General features: G+C 37.1%; 1 protein-coding gene across 2 annotated transcripts in view; it reads right to left on the reverse strand.

The window, feature by feature from the left end:
* Window positions 1-15,541, reverse strand: part of spata20 (spermatogenesis associated 20) — a 135,172-nt gene that overhangs the window by 100,749 nt on the left and 18,882 nt on the right. The window lies entirely within an intron of this gene.

The following is a 15,541-nucleotide window of genomic DNA, read 5'->3' on the forward strand; positions in this document are numbered from 1 at the left end:
CATAGCATCCCAGGAGATCTCCCATCTAAGTACTGACCAGGCTCAATCCTGCTTAACTTCAGTGGGTAGCCATTGGAGAGCTGTAGGGTGATATGGCTGCTGGCATTCTATTGTAAAGTGTAATTTTAACACCCCTAAAGTAAGACCCAAATATTTATAAGTTACATAAAAATGATTGAATTTATTTCTATAGCTGCTGTGGCAGAGAAATGCAGAGAAACTGCTTTGCACAGGGGTACATCAGTAGTGTCCTTACTTGGGACTTGAACCCATGATCAGAATCTTAGAGCCCTAACCATTGCATGAGACTGCAGAACATAAATTAAAGTGAAGAAAAGAGCTCAATATCAAAAAGAAAACAGGAACATATTTGCAGAATATATTCATTGGAGAGCTAAACCTAGGTTAAAAATCAGCACTCATAGGTAATTTTCTCAATTTCTCATATTTAATGGGTGGGAAAAAGAGAAGTTGAAAACATGATCAGAGATGTCAAGAGAGAACAAGAAAAGAAAATTGGTTCTAAGTGCAAAATTAATCACAAAGCATTTCTGATGATTAGACTACAGAAAAGCGGCAAGAGTAAAATAAATTAAGACACGGAAATCGATAGAACATACATGGTATAAAGACAAATGCAAGTAGAAAAAATCTGCAGAAATAATTGAAGTCCTGAAAGGAACTGAAAAAGTCCATGCAAACAACTGAACACTACAGACATCAGGACCAAAGTATACAAAAAGTAAATGGAAAGAAAGCAAGACGTTTGCTTGTTTGATAAGGCTGCAGATGAGATGGGGAAATTTCATTAGTAAGGAGGGTCAAACATTCTCTACTAGTTAAAAACAGACACTTCTGAAAAGACTCTCATCATGCTGTTATAGCAATCTTCTGGGAAAAAAGTAAAGTTATTCAGAAACAGAAAGAATTAGAGCCTATAACAGCTTTTTAAAAAGAATCAAACAAAGGTTTAAATTGCATGAACACATTCTTGTCTGTGTCCGTCATTTTTTATATGCAGTTTAATGAATAGTTTAATCTAATTTCAGTTAAGAAGTCGTTTAATAATTTCCATTTTGAAAGGAGGGCTTCATTTTAAAGAGGATTTAAAATACCTCTGTTCCTATGGAGCCAGCGAGTGACATTGAAATAGCTATAGTTGAGCAGTGAAGGTGAAAAAGGTGTGTCACAGACCACATTCGCAGGAACTTTCGGTATGAGAGGAGCACTGCTGCTGCACAGTCACGTCAAGAGCCCACTGCTGGGAAGTTAATTAATGTTACTGGACACAAAATGTCATATTGCTCATTAGCGGCCAGGCTGCATAGGATGCAGGTTATGCCAACTCTCACCAGCAAACCACTAGCTGGTGTTAAAGTGTATTGGCAGGTGTAGCACAGGCTATAGTCCTGGACATGCTGCTTCTTTTTCTCCATGTGGATATTGCAACTCCTAGAGACGAGGTCTTATTTGACTTGCCAACTAACATCGCTAAAACATCCCTGGGGTTTCTACAACTTTATTTCCCTCTCCCCTTACATACACTGCCACTGCCAGTATCAACAGCTGTGAGCTGTTTTTGGATATTGTGTGCGTTTCTTTTTCCTTTCAGAGTGTCATGACAGGGATTTCACAGTCAAAATCACGGATTACTGCATCTAATGAGCATGGAATTTAAATTTTGTAAAGCACTATTACCCAATGCAATAACAGCCTAACGTCTGAAAATGCATATGGGTGTGTTTAAATTAAATTTTCAAATTTAATTATAACTGCATATATATATATAACCTCATACATATTACTTGCAAATCAATATTGGTCTCAGATGAAAATTAACCTCATGTAAATTATAGGTAGAAGATTTGCATATGCCAAGCACAATTAGGAACTGGGACAAGTAGAGATTGCTATCTTTGCATGACACAATAATTCAACAAACATTTTTAATTACAAAAGATTTTCCTCAGGAGAAATTAGTTGAAGCATTTATTCTAACCTGCTTCAATATCACATCAGATTTTATGAGGATGGAGAAGCTATAATAATGCATCATACATGACTGTAAGTGCTTGTGATTAAATTAAGTCCCTTTTGAAGAATTAATGACAAAACAAATGCTGATCACCAGTGTCTAGTCTTTACTGAAGATTTTCACAAAGCATAGCAGATAACTGTGTAAAGCATGTAAGCACTAATATGAACCACAGATAGAGCCAAGGTTGCTGAGATACTGTAGTGACTCAAAGACTGAGCTTTTATGGTTCCCCACTCATTGACAAAAGATCACAACAAAGTTGACACACAATGCAAGGTTGTTTCCCTTTAGGAATCTCTATTTAAGCTCTATAACAAAATTCTTGCATATCGTACTATACTTTTCTTTGTTAACCAACAATCACTGACATCCATGAAGGAGGACATGGTTTCCCACATAATACACCAGATAGGAAGAAGTCTTGGCAGGCAAGCTTCAGCAACTCACAGAAATACTGCTTGCAGCATGGGCAGAGAAATGCTGTTTGATTTTTTTTGCTTAAAGTCCTCCAGTCTTTCAGAAAGAGGACTGCTTTACTGTTTATGACTTTTCTGTGTTGGAGTCAATGTGGGGTGCTTTGAATTACTTTTGCAGAAAGAACATGGGTGGACATTGTTCTGTATTTAGGGAACAACCAGTGTCATGGTATAGTCTTACAGCTGTCTTTAGGTTCTTCTCAGGATCGAAATATCGGATGTTTATCATTTCCATTTAGGCTAGCTCTGGTAGCCGTCATTGCCCAAAAACAACACTTTCCTGTGTTAATGTGCTAAATATGGGACTGACAGTACAAAAAATAACAGTAAGACCGTCTTACCAAGAATATTGGTAAGACCGATACCATTGATAATTTTTCCCAAGACTGTACATACTTTAGTTTGCACAGGACTACCCAATTATTTTCCCCCATAAGGCATGACCTGCTGATGAACCAAATATAGCACAGACTAGATTACTAATGAGGATATTTTTCCTCAAAAGTATAACATTTTAAAAAAGTATTCAAACCCTAACAAAAGTTTCAGATTTTGTTGCTTTAAATCATTTGGTCTGGCCCTGCCAAAGCAACCGCAGGCGTAGAGACTGGCGATAATTCGATAACAATAATTATCGCAATATAATTTTCCCCTATATAATTTTAACAAAAGTTTGATAAATGTTAATGCTTTACGCATGATACACGCATGCGCACTAAATACTGCACGAGTACGCGTGCGTATTGCATACGGGCAGCTAACAGATTTGTTTAATGTTTCTGCTGTTTGGCAAGTGTTGTGTTCTTAAAATAAAGAGTTGTTTAATTCACCAATTAACTGTCTGGTTTCTTCAACTTTCACTCAGGAGAAAAAAATCTGTCTTTAAACTTGAAAGAAATAATGATTTGACATTTATCGTGATAATTATCAATATCGACTGATATGAACTTTTTTTTTGTGATAATGTTTTTGGCCATATCGCCCAGCCCTACGCAGGTGGGACTTGAAATTCAATAAATCTAGGAGCTTTTTTCATAGCAACATAAATTTATATTAAGTGAATCATAATAATAACGTAAATTTTGAGGGACAAACAAGGAACGTCTATTACGGGATAGATAGGACACATACGAGTACATGACAGGACAGACACGCATGCTTATCGCCGGCTGCCCGCGGCCTGTCTGCCTGTATTGCGGTGACTCAGATGACAGTCAGTGCCAGGCAGGCTGGGAGTGTACACGTTACGAAAGTGTTAACACACTGTGTTTTACGAACTGCGGGATGAAGTCAAGCAGTTCATGGAGGTGAAGGGAAAACCTGTCAGGGAACTCAATGATAGCAAGTGGTTGTTTGATCGACTGCGCTCCAGACTGACCGACGCAAACCTGGAAAAGCAGTTGCGAGTAGCAACATCATCAATACCAGCTAACATCACATGCCTCACCAAAAAGAGGCAGTTCCAGCCATCACATTAGGGGTGAGTTAATTAAATGTTTGACCAAATATAGCAGTCTAATTTTTAAATTGATAATTTTGTATGGCCCGCGAATTATGTTATAAATATCCAAATGGCCCTTGGCAGAAAAAAGGTTCCCCACCCCTACTTTAAAGCATCAGTCAACCCTTTTTGAAGTAGTAATTAATATTTGATAAGGAACACATAAGGGTTTTTTCCATGCTGAAAAGAAGAATGAAGAAAGACAAAATTTAGTTTGAGCCCTCTTCAGGTGTCACACTCCTAATTTAATACTGTATATCATATGTACAGCACACAATCTTCTCCACACATTCAAACCAAAGCAAGAAACAGCCAGTAAGATGCAAATAGACTTTGAAAGAGATATAGAGTTCAGTGTCTGGTACTGTATATGAGAAAATATCCATGAGTCAAGAATGACCTAGTCACTCCACTAACTGGGGTTGTATGGAACTAAAAAAAATAAAATTATCTCAATTCTACATGTGGTTTGCAACAAAGCACCTAAGTGATACTGCAGACATGTGGCAAAAGGTTTTTTCTTAATGTTTTTCTTAAAAGTCTTAATGCAAAGTGTAACATCTGATGAAAACCCACTTAGACAACTCCAACCCTAGTGTCAAGCACAATGGTGGAAGCATTGTTATACTGTAGTTATCATTCTCATCAACAGAGACTGGGAAGCCAGTTAAAACTGGTAAGAACATCGATGGAGAAAACAAAAAGAAAAATTTTAGAGAAAACCTGCTTCAGAATTTAAACCAGGACAATGACCTTAAGCACAAGACCAAAGCTGGAGTGGCTTAAGAATAGGAAAATGATAGATGTTTATCAAATCCCTGCAGCATCTAGGTAAAAACATGAACAAAACAAAATGTAAATCTTTTTCATTGGTTGCTACTTCAATCTCATTACCACCAGTACCATTTATTGTTAACCACATATACTACTGTTGTATTTCACACTTACCTTACTAAACTGCTCTGGACAAATGTCTGCATTAACAGCTTTGGACAGCTTTAAAATATTTTTCTAATAAGGGGAAATTTTAAGTCTTCAAAGCTGACTTTTAAGAAATGAAAAAAACAAATTCTGAATCAAAAGTTTAAAAACAAAGACTTCAAAATGCCTTGGCAATGAAGCAATGAGGTGAATTCAGTTCTGTTCAGGCACATTTTGTTCCTTGTTCGTCTTGTATGCTGATCAGTATATGCAGAAGAATTCCCTTTCTCAAAGCTATATACTGTAGCTGTAAAAAAATTTGCTGTGAATGCCAAAATCTGGGTCAGCTCTCAGCTGGGAACATTAGAGACAGCAAAGCAAGAAGGCAGAAAACGGTGAAGCAATTCGGAGACAAGGGAATAAGAGTATACAAGGTAAATTCTCAGAAAGCCTCCCACAGCATAGGAAATACTAGAAAAGGCCTTTGAAACTGAATGGTAGCATGTTAGTAAATAATGTCTCAAGATGATATTTAACAACATAGTACAATGGAGGGTATGGAGAATTTTCATGTTTAAAAAATCATTGTCATCCACTTACATAATTTAAATAATTCCAATCAATGCTGAAATCAAAGAAAAGTAATTATTGCTTACTGGATGACACAGTGATAGAAACCTAATGTCTTAAGTCTGGTGCTGCCAGTAAACATTAAAAAGTTCATGTTAAAGTACTGTCACTACACTCACTGTCCTTGGGAATGTGAAAAGCAGTAATTTGACAGTGAATTAAGTACAAGTAGTTTTTTTCAACTCCACACACACTGAGTTGTGCCTTGTGTAGAGTCTATCCATAGTTATCCACAGTCTCCACAAGGAAAATGCCTTTCAAATGTTTTTGAGTGTGAGTGCAATGAGGTGTGTTCACAAAAACCTGTACAGAATACCATTATACTGTCTACACTAAAACAAACTATTCAGTTAAAGGGAAGTTAGTTCTTTCTCCTGAAGCACTTGAAAAGCCTGTGATAAAAGAATGAAAAAATCTCAGTCTAACAAAAAATTACAATTAATTAAATTTATACTGTACTCATCATCCTAAGATCCCAAGGCCTTTAAAGTGCAGCACCCATATTGGTGACACACAGATTGTTCAAGACCGGCATGGAATTTAGTCAGTACACTCTAAAGAAAGATACAAGATGTGAAGAAGGGATTAACTCATTCCTTTCTGCATGACTGGACTTCTAAGTAACAGGCTAGAGTTATGGCAGAAAAGGGGGACAACTGATAAGGATTCCAGATGCCAGCTAGGAAATCCCCCAGGGAAGGTAACCTAACACTGACCATTTGGCAAAAGTCTTTGAACTGTCCAAATACCGTGACCTCTACCCCATTACCATAGTACTGAGCTATGTCAGAAGTGGCAGAAAAGGGTTATTATCATAGTACTGAGCTATGTCAGAAGCGGCAGAAAAGGGCTATATAAACTGGAAGTTTTGTACCTGCACTTTGAACAATGCTTCGGTTTTGTTGTTCTTTGCGGGAACAAGTCTTTGGTTTTATTGTTCCTTGCATGCAATAAAAATCATCTGTTTAACTTCATCTCGGGATTGACACTTTCAAAGACAGAAGTCCGACAAAGAATTCCCGCACCCAGAACTGCATTACCCTGGTGCTTCCCTTCCATCCCATCAACGTTTTTATTCCCAGGATACTAAAAGATAACTTCTCCATTGCACAAGATGAGCCCTCAGCTGGAATGCTCCCCTGTCATCTCATGTTGCATAAAAGACCTAATCCGCTCAACCTTCTAGTCCACAGTTCCCTTACCTGCCAGCAGGCACCATCCACACTAGGGAACTATTCCTGTAAACATGCCTCTAGTACCACACATATACAGTACATTACCCCTCAGGCTGTTTCAGTATGAATCGAAGGTGATCATGTGTATGTAATAATCTTATTTACTGCATCTCTTGCAGAAAATGCCCTGCCATTTACATTGGTATGACGGGAAAGAGAGAGCCTATTTCAGGTAACATGTTAGAGCAGTGAAGATCAAAGATCTCTCAAGGCCAATAGTTCCTTGTTTCTCCTGTTCTCCGCTATTTTACTTACCTTTCTGTTTATATCATGTTACAGGGGTTTTAGGATTCCAATTCAAGAACATCAGTAGTCACGATTATCCTTAAACTTGGATCACACCTTCCCACTTCTCTCAATGACAGTCAAATTTCTTTTTTTAAATCATCTATGCATTTACATTTACAGATTTGAGCTTTTCACACCACTCCCCCTGATTCCCCATCCTGTGCATACTCTTTCTCATCTGTGTATCCGTTGCCGACTCCTGTCCTTTGTTCTCCTAGGCTTTATATTCTCACCACCTTATTCTCTCTTTCACACCTGAAGAAGGCTCAATAGCAAACTCTTGTTTCTTTTTTCTGTTTTCAGCATTAAATTAACCTTGTTTCTTTGCCAACCAATGCATTCTGACACACTACCTACTCACACATCTCAGTTCATTAACTATTGTAACGTCAAGATCAGTGTAACGCTAATAAGGAGTTCTGTCCTTGAGAGCTGTCTGTCAGCACAAGGCTTTGGGTTAAGAATTATTCTCTTTTTTCCCCACACCAACATTACTACTTGAGATTGGTTAGCCAGAAGAGAATTGGACATCTCTCCAACGTATCAAGTCGGCTTAGTATCTTTTTCTGCATGAGACTTTGGCATTCAAAAACCGGCTGGAATAGTGGTTCACACTTCAGAACTTAAGGGTTAACTTGTTTTCTCAAAGAGAATCAAGTTTACAACAGTAATTATATTAATTTGTCTTTGGATATCTTAATCTTTAATAATTGTATGAGACTGATTAGCTTATAATAATAATAATAATAAACTTTATTTTATATAGCGCCTTTAAAGGTGGCTTCTCAAAGCGCTTTACAGGATGACAATAACAATAAATAAGAAGACTACAACAATAAATAAGAAAATTTCACAAGACAGGACACAATTATAATTACAGCAATACAACAATAACAATAGAGGAGACCGTGGAAGATGGTATTAAGAAGAGCAGAGGGGTGAAGAATGGAACCAGTTAAGTAAAGGCTTTTCTGAAAAGGAGGGTTTTGAGTCTGGATTTGAAGGAGTTTAGAGAAGGTGACTCTCTAATATCCTTGGGCAAGGAGTTCCAGAGCTTGGGGGCATAGCAGGAGAAGGCCCTGTCGCCCATACAATGTAGACGGGCTTGGGGGACAGTAAGGAGGGCAGAATTTGAAGAGCGGAGGTTGCGAGGTGGGGAGTAGGGCGATAAAAGTTCAGACAGGTATTGAGGTGCCAAGCCATGTAAAGCCTTGTAGGTGAGCATGAGGATTTTAAAGTCTACGCGGAATTTGACCGGAAGCCAGTGCAAGGACTCCAGGATAGGAGTAATGTGAACACTTGCACTAGATCTGGTCAGGATTCTGGCTGCTGAATTTTGGACATACTGCAGCTTGTTCAGAGTAGATTTAGATACCCCAGGGAGCAGAGCATTGCAGTAGTCAATTCGAGAGAATACAAATATGTTGATCAGCTTTTCAGCCACAGTTAATGATAGCATAGGGCGTAGTCTTGCGATATTTCTAAGGTGAAAAAAAGATGTTTTGACAGTATGCTGTACATGTGGGTCGAATGTTAAGCCAGAATCGAATATAACCCCAAGGTTTTTCAATTTTGATTGGAGCTCAAGTACAGAGCCATCTACAGACAGGGTTACAGGACTGGCTTTACGAAGTTGATGGGGGGTACCAATAAGCATGACTTCAGTCTTGTCACAGTTAAGATGAAGGAAGTTTTGAGTCATCCAAATTTTTATGTCAGAGATGCAATTAGATAGAATAGAGACAGCCACATCAGTGTCGGGTTTGGTATGGATGTATATTTGAGTATCGTCAGCGTAAAAATGAAAGCTGAGGCCATGTGATCTTAAAAGCTGACCAAGTGGGAACATGTAAATGCTGAAGAGCAAGGGGCCCAGTATTGAGCCCTGAGGGACACCAGACTTGACAAGACCAATTTCAGACCTGTACCCATTGAGAGAGACAAAGTGACAGCGATCAGTGAGGTAAGACTTAAACCATTTGAGGGCAGTGTCAGAGACTCCAAACACAGTCTCGAGACGAGAAAGCAAGATGTTATGGTCAACAGTGTCAAAGGCAGCATTATTATTATGAGGTAGACTATAATGGATGTTATTGTAAATGTTAAACCTTTATGTTATCTACATAACCTTTTAATACCCAAGTGAATGAACAAGCATTTTGTATCCAGGCAATTTATTTTATATTTACTATCATTTCTACCAGTGCTTTGTCACAGTTTGTTCTTCTTGTGAGATTGACCACTCAACTAATCTCGGGGGACATCACCATCACAATAAAAAAAAGTATACTGTGCACTTTGAAAACATTTGCAGGAAGAGACTGTTATTGTGATTGGTTCATAAGAGCTTTCAAAATAAACTGTTACCATTTTATGATTGTGCATGTAAATACAACCACATTTTTTGTGACCCATGTGAGGATAGTTTCAGATTGAAATTGAATCAATACAATAATTATTAAAATAACTTATATGGTTATTACTGTATCTCTGTTGGTTTCCTCATTCATTTATACAGTACTATGTGTGGGAGATAACTATAAGAAAGATACAGCTGCCAGTTATTCTGAGGTTATGCGAATACTTAATCATTTATAGTGTTTCAAAAAGCCTTTGCTTAGTAACAACAATTACCTGTTTATTTCTAAATGAGCCATTTAATATTAAGAACTCGGACAGTGACCACTACCAGGACAATACTGAAAAATTTGATTTTAACCCCTTATCTGACAATCCAGATCCAGCTGCTACAGCTGTTATAGTCCTCCACAATCGCTTCCAATAATTTAGACAGTGGAAGTTTGTGAGATATTTGATCTAACTCTCCAGTTTGTAATATGGAGACACATTTAAAGAATTTAAAATGCATGCTACAGTTTACTTACTGAACATATATTGGACAAAGTAATTGAACAGGATGAAGTGTTTTTGTTTTCAGAGGCAACAGAGAGTTTGTACTGTAAATGAATGGATTAAAAGGCAGAGATCAAATATTTGTCATAGTTTCACAGGATTGTGTAGTGCAATTGTATGACAAGTATTCCGTGTCCATTGACCCTCTTTATCAGTTGTTGCTGCTCACCAAATTAACCATGAGAAAATATGTCCCCTTGTGTTATTTACTAGATACTCAGTTGATCTTATCTTACTGCAGGGCATAATTAACAGGGTTCTAATGAGAATGTTAAGTTTTAATACCTGAAACACTTGTCTAATACCAGAAACATGCCAACTCTTGTATCACCAAGCCAAGAGCTCCTCCTCCTTCATCAGACCGTCTAATTGTGTCGGAAGACCCCAGGCAGGTGGGCCCAGTAAATCACAACATGGAGTTTCGGACACCAATGTTACCCCAGACTTCAAGCAATTTCTGGGTTGTCTTGTACAAAAAGGCATATTGAAGCACATGTACTGTATATTGATGTTGTTATTTAAACCGTTTTGCAGTGTGAGGCACTGCTAGACAGTGGTTATGAAGGTTGTTTTATATAACAAATTTACTAAGACTAAGACATGAAAATCCAGAAAAAGACTCGGAGTGTACATTTGTAATGTAACAGTTATTAAGTTACACACAAGATAATACCAGGACCACAAACACAGCTTAACTAAAATCATTGCCACACCAGCCCGCTGTTAAGCAAGAAGATGAGTTACAGCAGATGGGCCTAAACAGGATTGAGCAAGTGAGGTACTCTGCTGTCACTCAGTTATAAGGTACAACAAAGATGAAGAAGGTTTGCAGTCGCAAATTGCGTAAAGGTTAAAATAGTGGAAAAACAACAAAATCTGTCTGGGAGCCACCCTAATACAGGTTAGACAGTAGGGTTGATGTGTGGGAATTTCCTCACGTTTGTCTACCATCTAAGAGGGATGTAATCTGACACTTCAGCAGGACCAGAATCAACACCCTGTAGTGGTGGGAGACGTTCATATGGAAGGACTACAAGTTGGCAATGCAGCTCTCACTGTAAGATCTGAGAAAGTAGACATATGTCAAAATTTTGTTGAATGCCTCTCCTGAAGACATGCTCCAAAGAACCTTGTGCAATATTCACAACAACTATTGGTGCCCCCCTGTCCACAATCCTACGCAGTGGATTGGATTCAATCAGTTAGGCCACTACTCACAGGTTGCACCTCAGCTGTCTCCTCAGGCTATATACAGTAGCTGCAGACCTGTTAGCTAGACCATGTTTCTAGTTTGATACTATAAACAACATGTTATGGACACATGTGAAAATCCCTTGGATGTTGATTTAGGCATTCAGCAGCTAGATCAAATTGTTCCTTGGGCCTGAATTAGTTAACTGAAGTAGTTTTAGTTACATTTCATTCATGCCATTTAATTTGGTCATATAAAATGTCTTATATTACATTCAAAACACTGTCAAAAATCAATAAAGAAGCCTTGGAAATTAAAGGAATGGAATAGAATTTGAAGAATTAATTTCACTCTTAAATTGTTTGTATTGTGGTGCAAACATAATTTGTACAGGGCTGCGGACATTTACGTGGTCACATTAGTAGATTTTTTCTTTGGTCTTCAACAGATGAGGGGCTCTTCTATACTGCAAATCTGTCAATGAGTAGAGGAAAACTAATTTTGAGACATACAGTATATTAATAGAATATAATGAAAATGTTTCTACTTTCACTACTGCAATGTTATTATAAAACCTTTCATTTGAACCATCTACCTCATGATTGCATGATTTAATTCATGTGATAGCATTGTATCAAAATGCAGAAGTCTTTCTTGTACAATGTAAAGAATATTCATCCTCAAACAGGTCTTCTGCAATTCTGCAATAAAGGATCAATATGAATCTTATACTGAGACACTGTATGAGACTTTCTAATAAGAATGTAAATATAATATAAATTATAATATATCATTTAAATATAATCTGTAAAAAATATTATATATGTAATATAAAAAATAATTTAATAATATAAATATTAATATTATGATAAACATCCAGACAGAACGAGAAGTACCTAAATCCTTAGATTCACTTATATAACATAATACATTATTAATAATAAATTAATAAAAATATATTATAAATAGTCAATGACTAACTTTTTAGACACTGTATTATTTCAGTCAAACAACTACCATAGGCTAAGAGTATTTTAAGCTGTTCACCTGTGATTAACTTTTCCAAAACGTATACTTAAGTGATATACTTATCAGTTCAGAGATATATAATTTGGTGGTTTAAATTTTTGTCACATTGTTTCCACTCATAACATAACTACTTGTATATTATGTTCCATTTTCTTCTGGTAATATTTTATAAGCGCTTGTCTTGGTTTCTGTGTTGTACGTGAAGCACTGCCAGATGCCAGATTTTTTCTTCTTCTTCTTCTTCTTCTTCTTCTTCTTCTTCTTCTTCTTCTTCTTCTTCTTCGAAAGCATGATTAACTCACAGAGCCAAAACTAAAGATTTATAGATCTAATCCATTTGATTGTTTTATCGACAGGTCCTCAGCGGCAAGCTTGCCACTACAGAAAAAATGCATAACAACAAGTATGAATACAACAGGTTATAGGATGGTACAGTGGCAAAGTGGTTAGCATTGCTGCCTCTCACAGTGCTCAGGCCCTGGATTCAATTCCATATCTGGAGTCCTATCTGCATGGAGTTTCTATGTTCCTCCCCATGTTCACGTGGATTTAAAAAAAAAATCAAAAAAATTACTGGTAGGTTAAATGGGTTCAGGGAAAACTGGCTCTATAGTGAGTGCATGTCTGTTCTTGTGTGTGTGTCTGTTTAGCCGGATTGGCATCCTGTCCAAAGTGTATCCTGTATTGTGTCCATTGATAATAGCTTATAAAAATAACATCACAGATAACAAACAACAAGCTTACTCCCAATAAAGCCAAAACCACTCAGTAAATAGATTTCTTAGTGTTAGCTGGTATCCCTACTCAATATACCCGCTTCTAGGTTTGCAGAGGCTCTACAAACAAATCCTGTTATGTGTTTTGGAGATTTCTCTTTTTATCAAAGTGCTCTTATTTTATTAATCTAATTACTGTAACACAGCATAGATACCTTCACATTCTGTCTAGACACCCATACAAAAGCACACAATAAGGGTTCATGAGGGATAGAAAGAAAACAAAAGAGAAAAGAGAGAAACAGCAGACCCCAATATTTGCCAATTCTCTTACAATATAAGCTGTATGATTCACCTTGCAATCTGCATACAGTTACCGCGCTAGTATTACACCTGTTGCAATCATAGCATGTATGCCTCTATCCAATTTACATCACAAAATAGACTAAATTTCCAGGTACAGTATGCGTGGCACCATGTTGCTGTCATTTCTGCAGTGAAATTCACTTGTACACTGCATTACATAAGTCATTACGGCAACTAGTGAGCAGAAAGGGATGGTTTAAACTACAATTCTTGCAAATTATCTCTCTCATCCACAGTGAGATCAGCAGTTTGAGACAACATGGTGACCATAGGGTACTTTTACAAAGTTCACAATTTGGTGCTTAATTCGAAATTAGTAAAAGTTTGTGATACCATCAATTAATTTATTTTATCGAATTAACAGGTCTGAGAAATTGTGCCTGCAGTTCCCCTTCAAGCCAAGAGCATCTGCATTGAAGTTACCAACTCCAATTTAGTTAAAAACAGAAGCTTCTCTTTTACCACTAGCATAACAAACTTAAAATGTAAACCATTGGTAAAGACTTTATGAGTACACTTTTAGTTCGCTAAAACCATTAAAGTTTAGTCGAAGATTGACACGGGAGTGTCTTGTCAAGAAGCTTTTCACAGTAACCCAAATGCCAATCTTTCTTTTAATTGGGTTTATGAACTGTAATTATGGCTCCCAGACTCCAGGATAAACAGCTTCTTGTCCCTCAGGAGTTAATTACCCTACCACCAGTGGTGGAGAGAACAGGTACACCTCTGGGACCATAAGGCTGGAGAGGAACAGATTGAGAGGCAGCCTTTCTGCTTCACACAGCTAACTTCTCCATATGTCATTTCCCACACTGTATTCTCTAGGAAGGGTCATACAGAAAGTAAAATTTTGGTAAAAACAAAGTTTCATCAGAATGTAATATACATAAATTTCATAGCGCAGCCTAAAAATTGGAAACAAAATGAAAGAGCTGCACCGCAAACTTGTATATTGAAAATTAAAAGAAAAAAAAAACAGATCAATCACTGCTCTCCTGAACCCTGAAGCAAAACTAGAACTTGATTCAATAAACAATATTCTGACCTAAAACCCAGGAGTGTTCAGCTAGTTGTATGACACCCTTTTATGGAAACCAGTCACAGTATATTAATGGCACAAGCAAAAGATTTTCTCAGTTGCTATTAGCACTCACACTAGCAAATATTAACACACTACCTTCACTTTTGAAAATGGTAAAAGGGTATATGCACTGTTTACTCAGACAAAATATTCCAGGGCACTTCTACAACACTTATGTTAGTACAATATAAGGATAAGCCCAACTTTAGACAATACAGACAGGTTAGGCACATAAAAAGATTCAAATTAGCAAAGGCTTTTCCCAGGTTCCACTGTGGTTTCCCAGACTCCCAAAGAAAACCTACAGTATTTAACATAGAACCACAGAATCAAATGATACTGTTATGACCCAAGTATGGGCCATAAAGTTGAATGTTTAGAGTTCACAACTTGTATGCACTCCTCAAGGCCTTATTCAGAGAGCATAAAACAGTGGATAATTGTTTAAGTGTCTGCCTAGCTGTAGGTGGGCCAAGAGGCAACAAAGGATTAAAAGGGGTTTATGATGGTTTACTCTGGTTAATTAACTTCATGGTACAGCCATAAAGAAGGATAAATACATATTGGAAAGGAAGACACAGATGTAAGACCAGAAAGGAAGACAAGAAAGAAAAGAAGAGAAACATACCAACTTCTCTTGCTTAAAGCTTGTGCTATCTGAGAGAATCTTGTTCTGATCAGTCTTGAAGACCAGATTTTGGTTATGTAATCTGAATCTGTTTTTCTGTGAAACATGCATTTGTTTTAAGAATCGTTAATACAAATTTGTCCAAATTTGACTGATTTATTACTCTATCACCAAAACTGCAGCAAAGAATATCTCACATGCCATTTCTCATATGCTTTACATTTGCCTGAATCTAGGGTTACTTCCTGGCTCTACTAGTATAACAAGTTGGAAAACCTATTTTGATTTTTTTTCTTCATATTTTATCATTATTTATATTGCGTAAATTGAAATCCAATTTGTTAAAGTTATTTTTACAAATTTTGCACACTCTAGTGTGAGATGGTAGATTAATATCAAAGCATCCCTCTGTTTCCAGGATAGCTCCATAGTCAATTCATCTAACTTTCAACAGTCCTACTGTACATATCCTTTTACAGCTAAATAAAAACAAACTAAGTTTCCTAAGAGTTTATCTAGCTTTTTAG

The sequence above is a fragment of the Lepisosteus platostomus genome, chromosome 11, assembly GCF_059453375.1.
Source record: "Lepisosteus platostomus isolate fLepPlt1 chromosome 11, fLepPlt1.hap1, whole genome shotgun sequence".
Classification (NCBI taxonomy): Eukaryota; Metazoa; Chordata; class Actinopteri; order Semionotiformes; family Lepisosteidae; genus Lepisosteus; species Lepisosteus platostomus.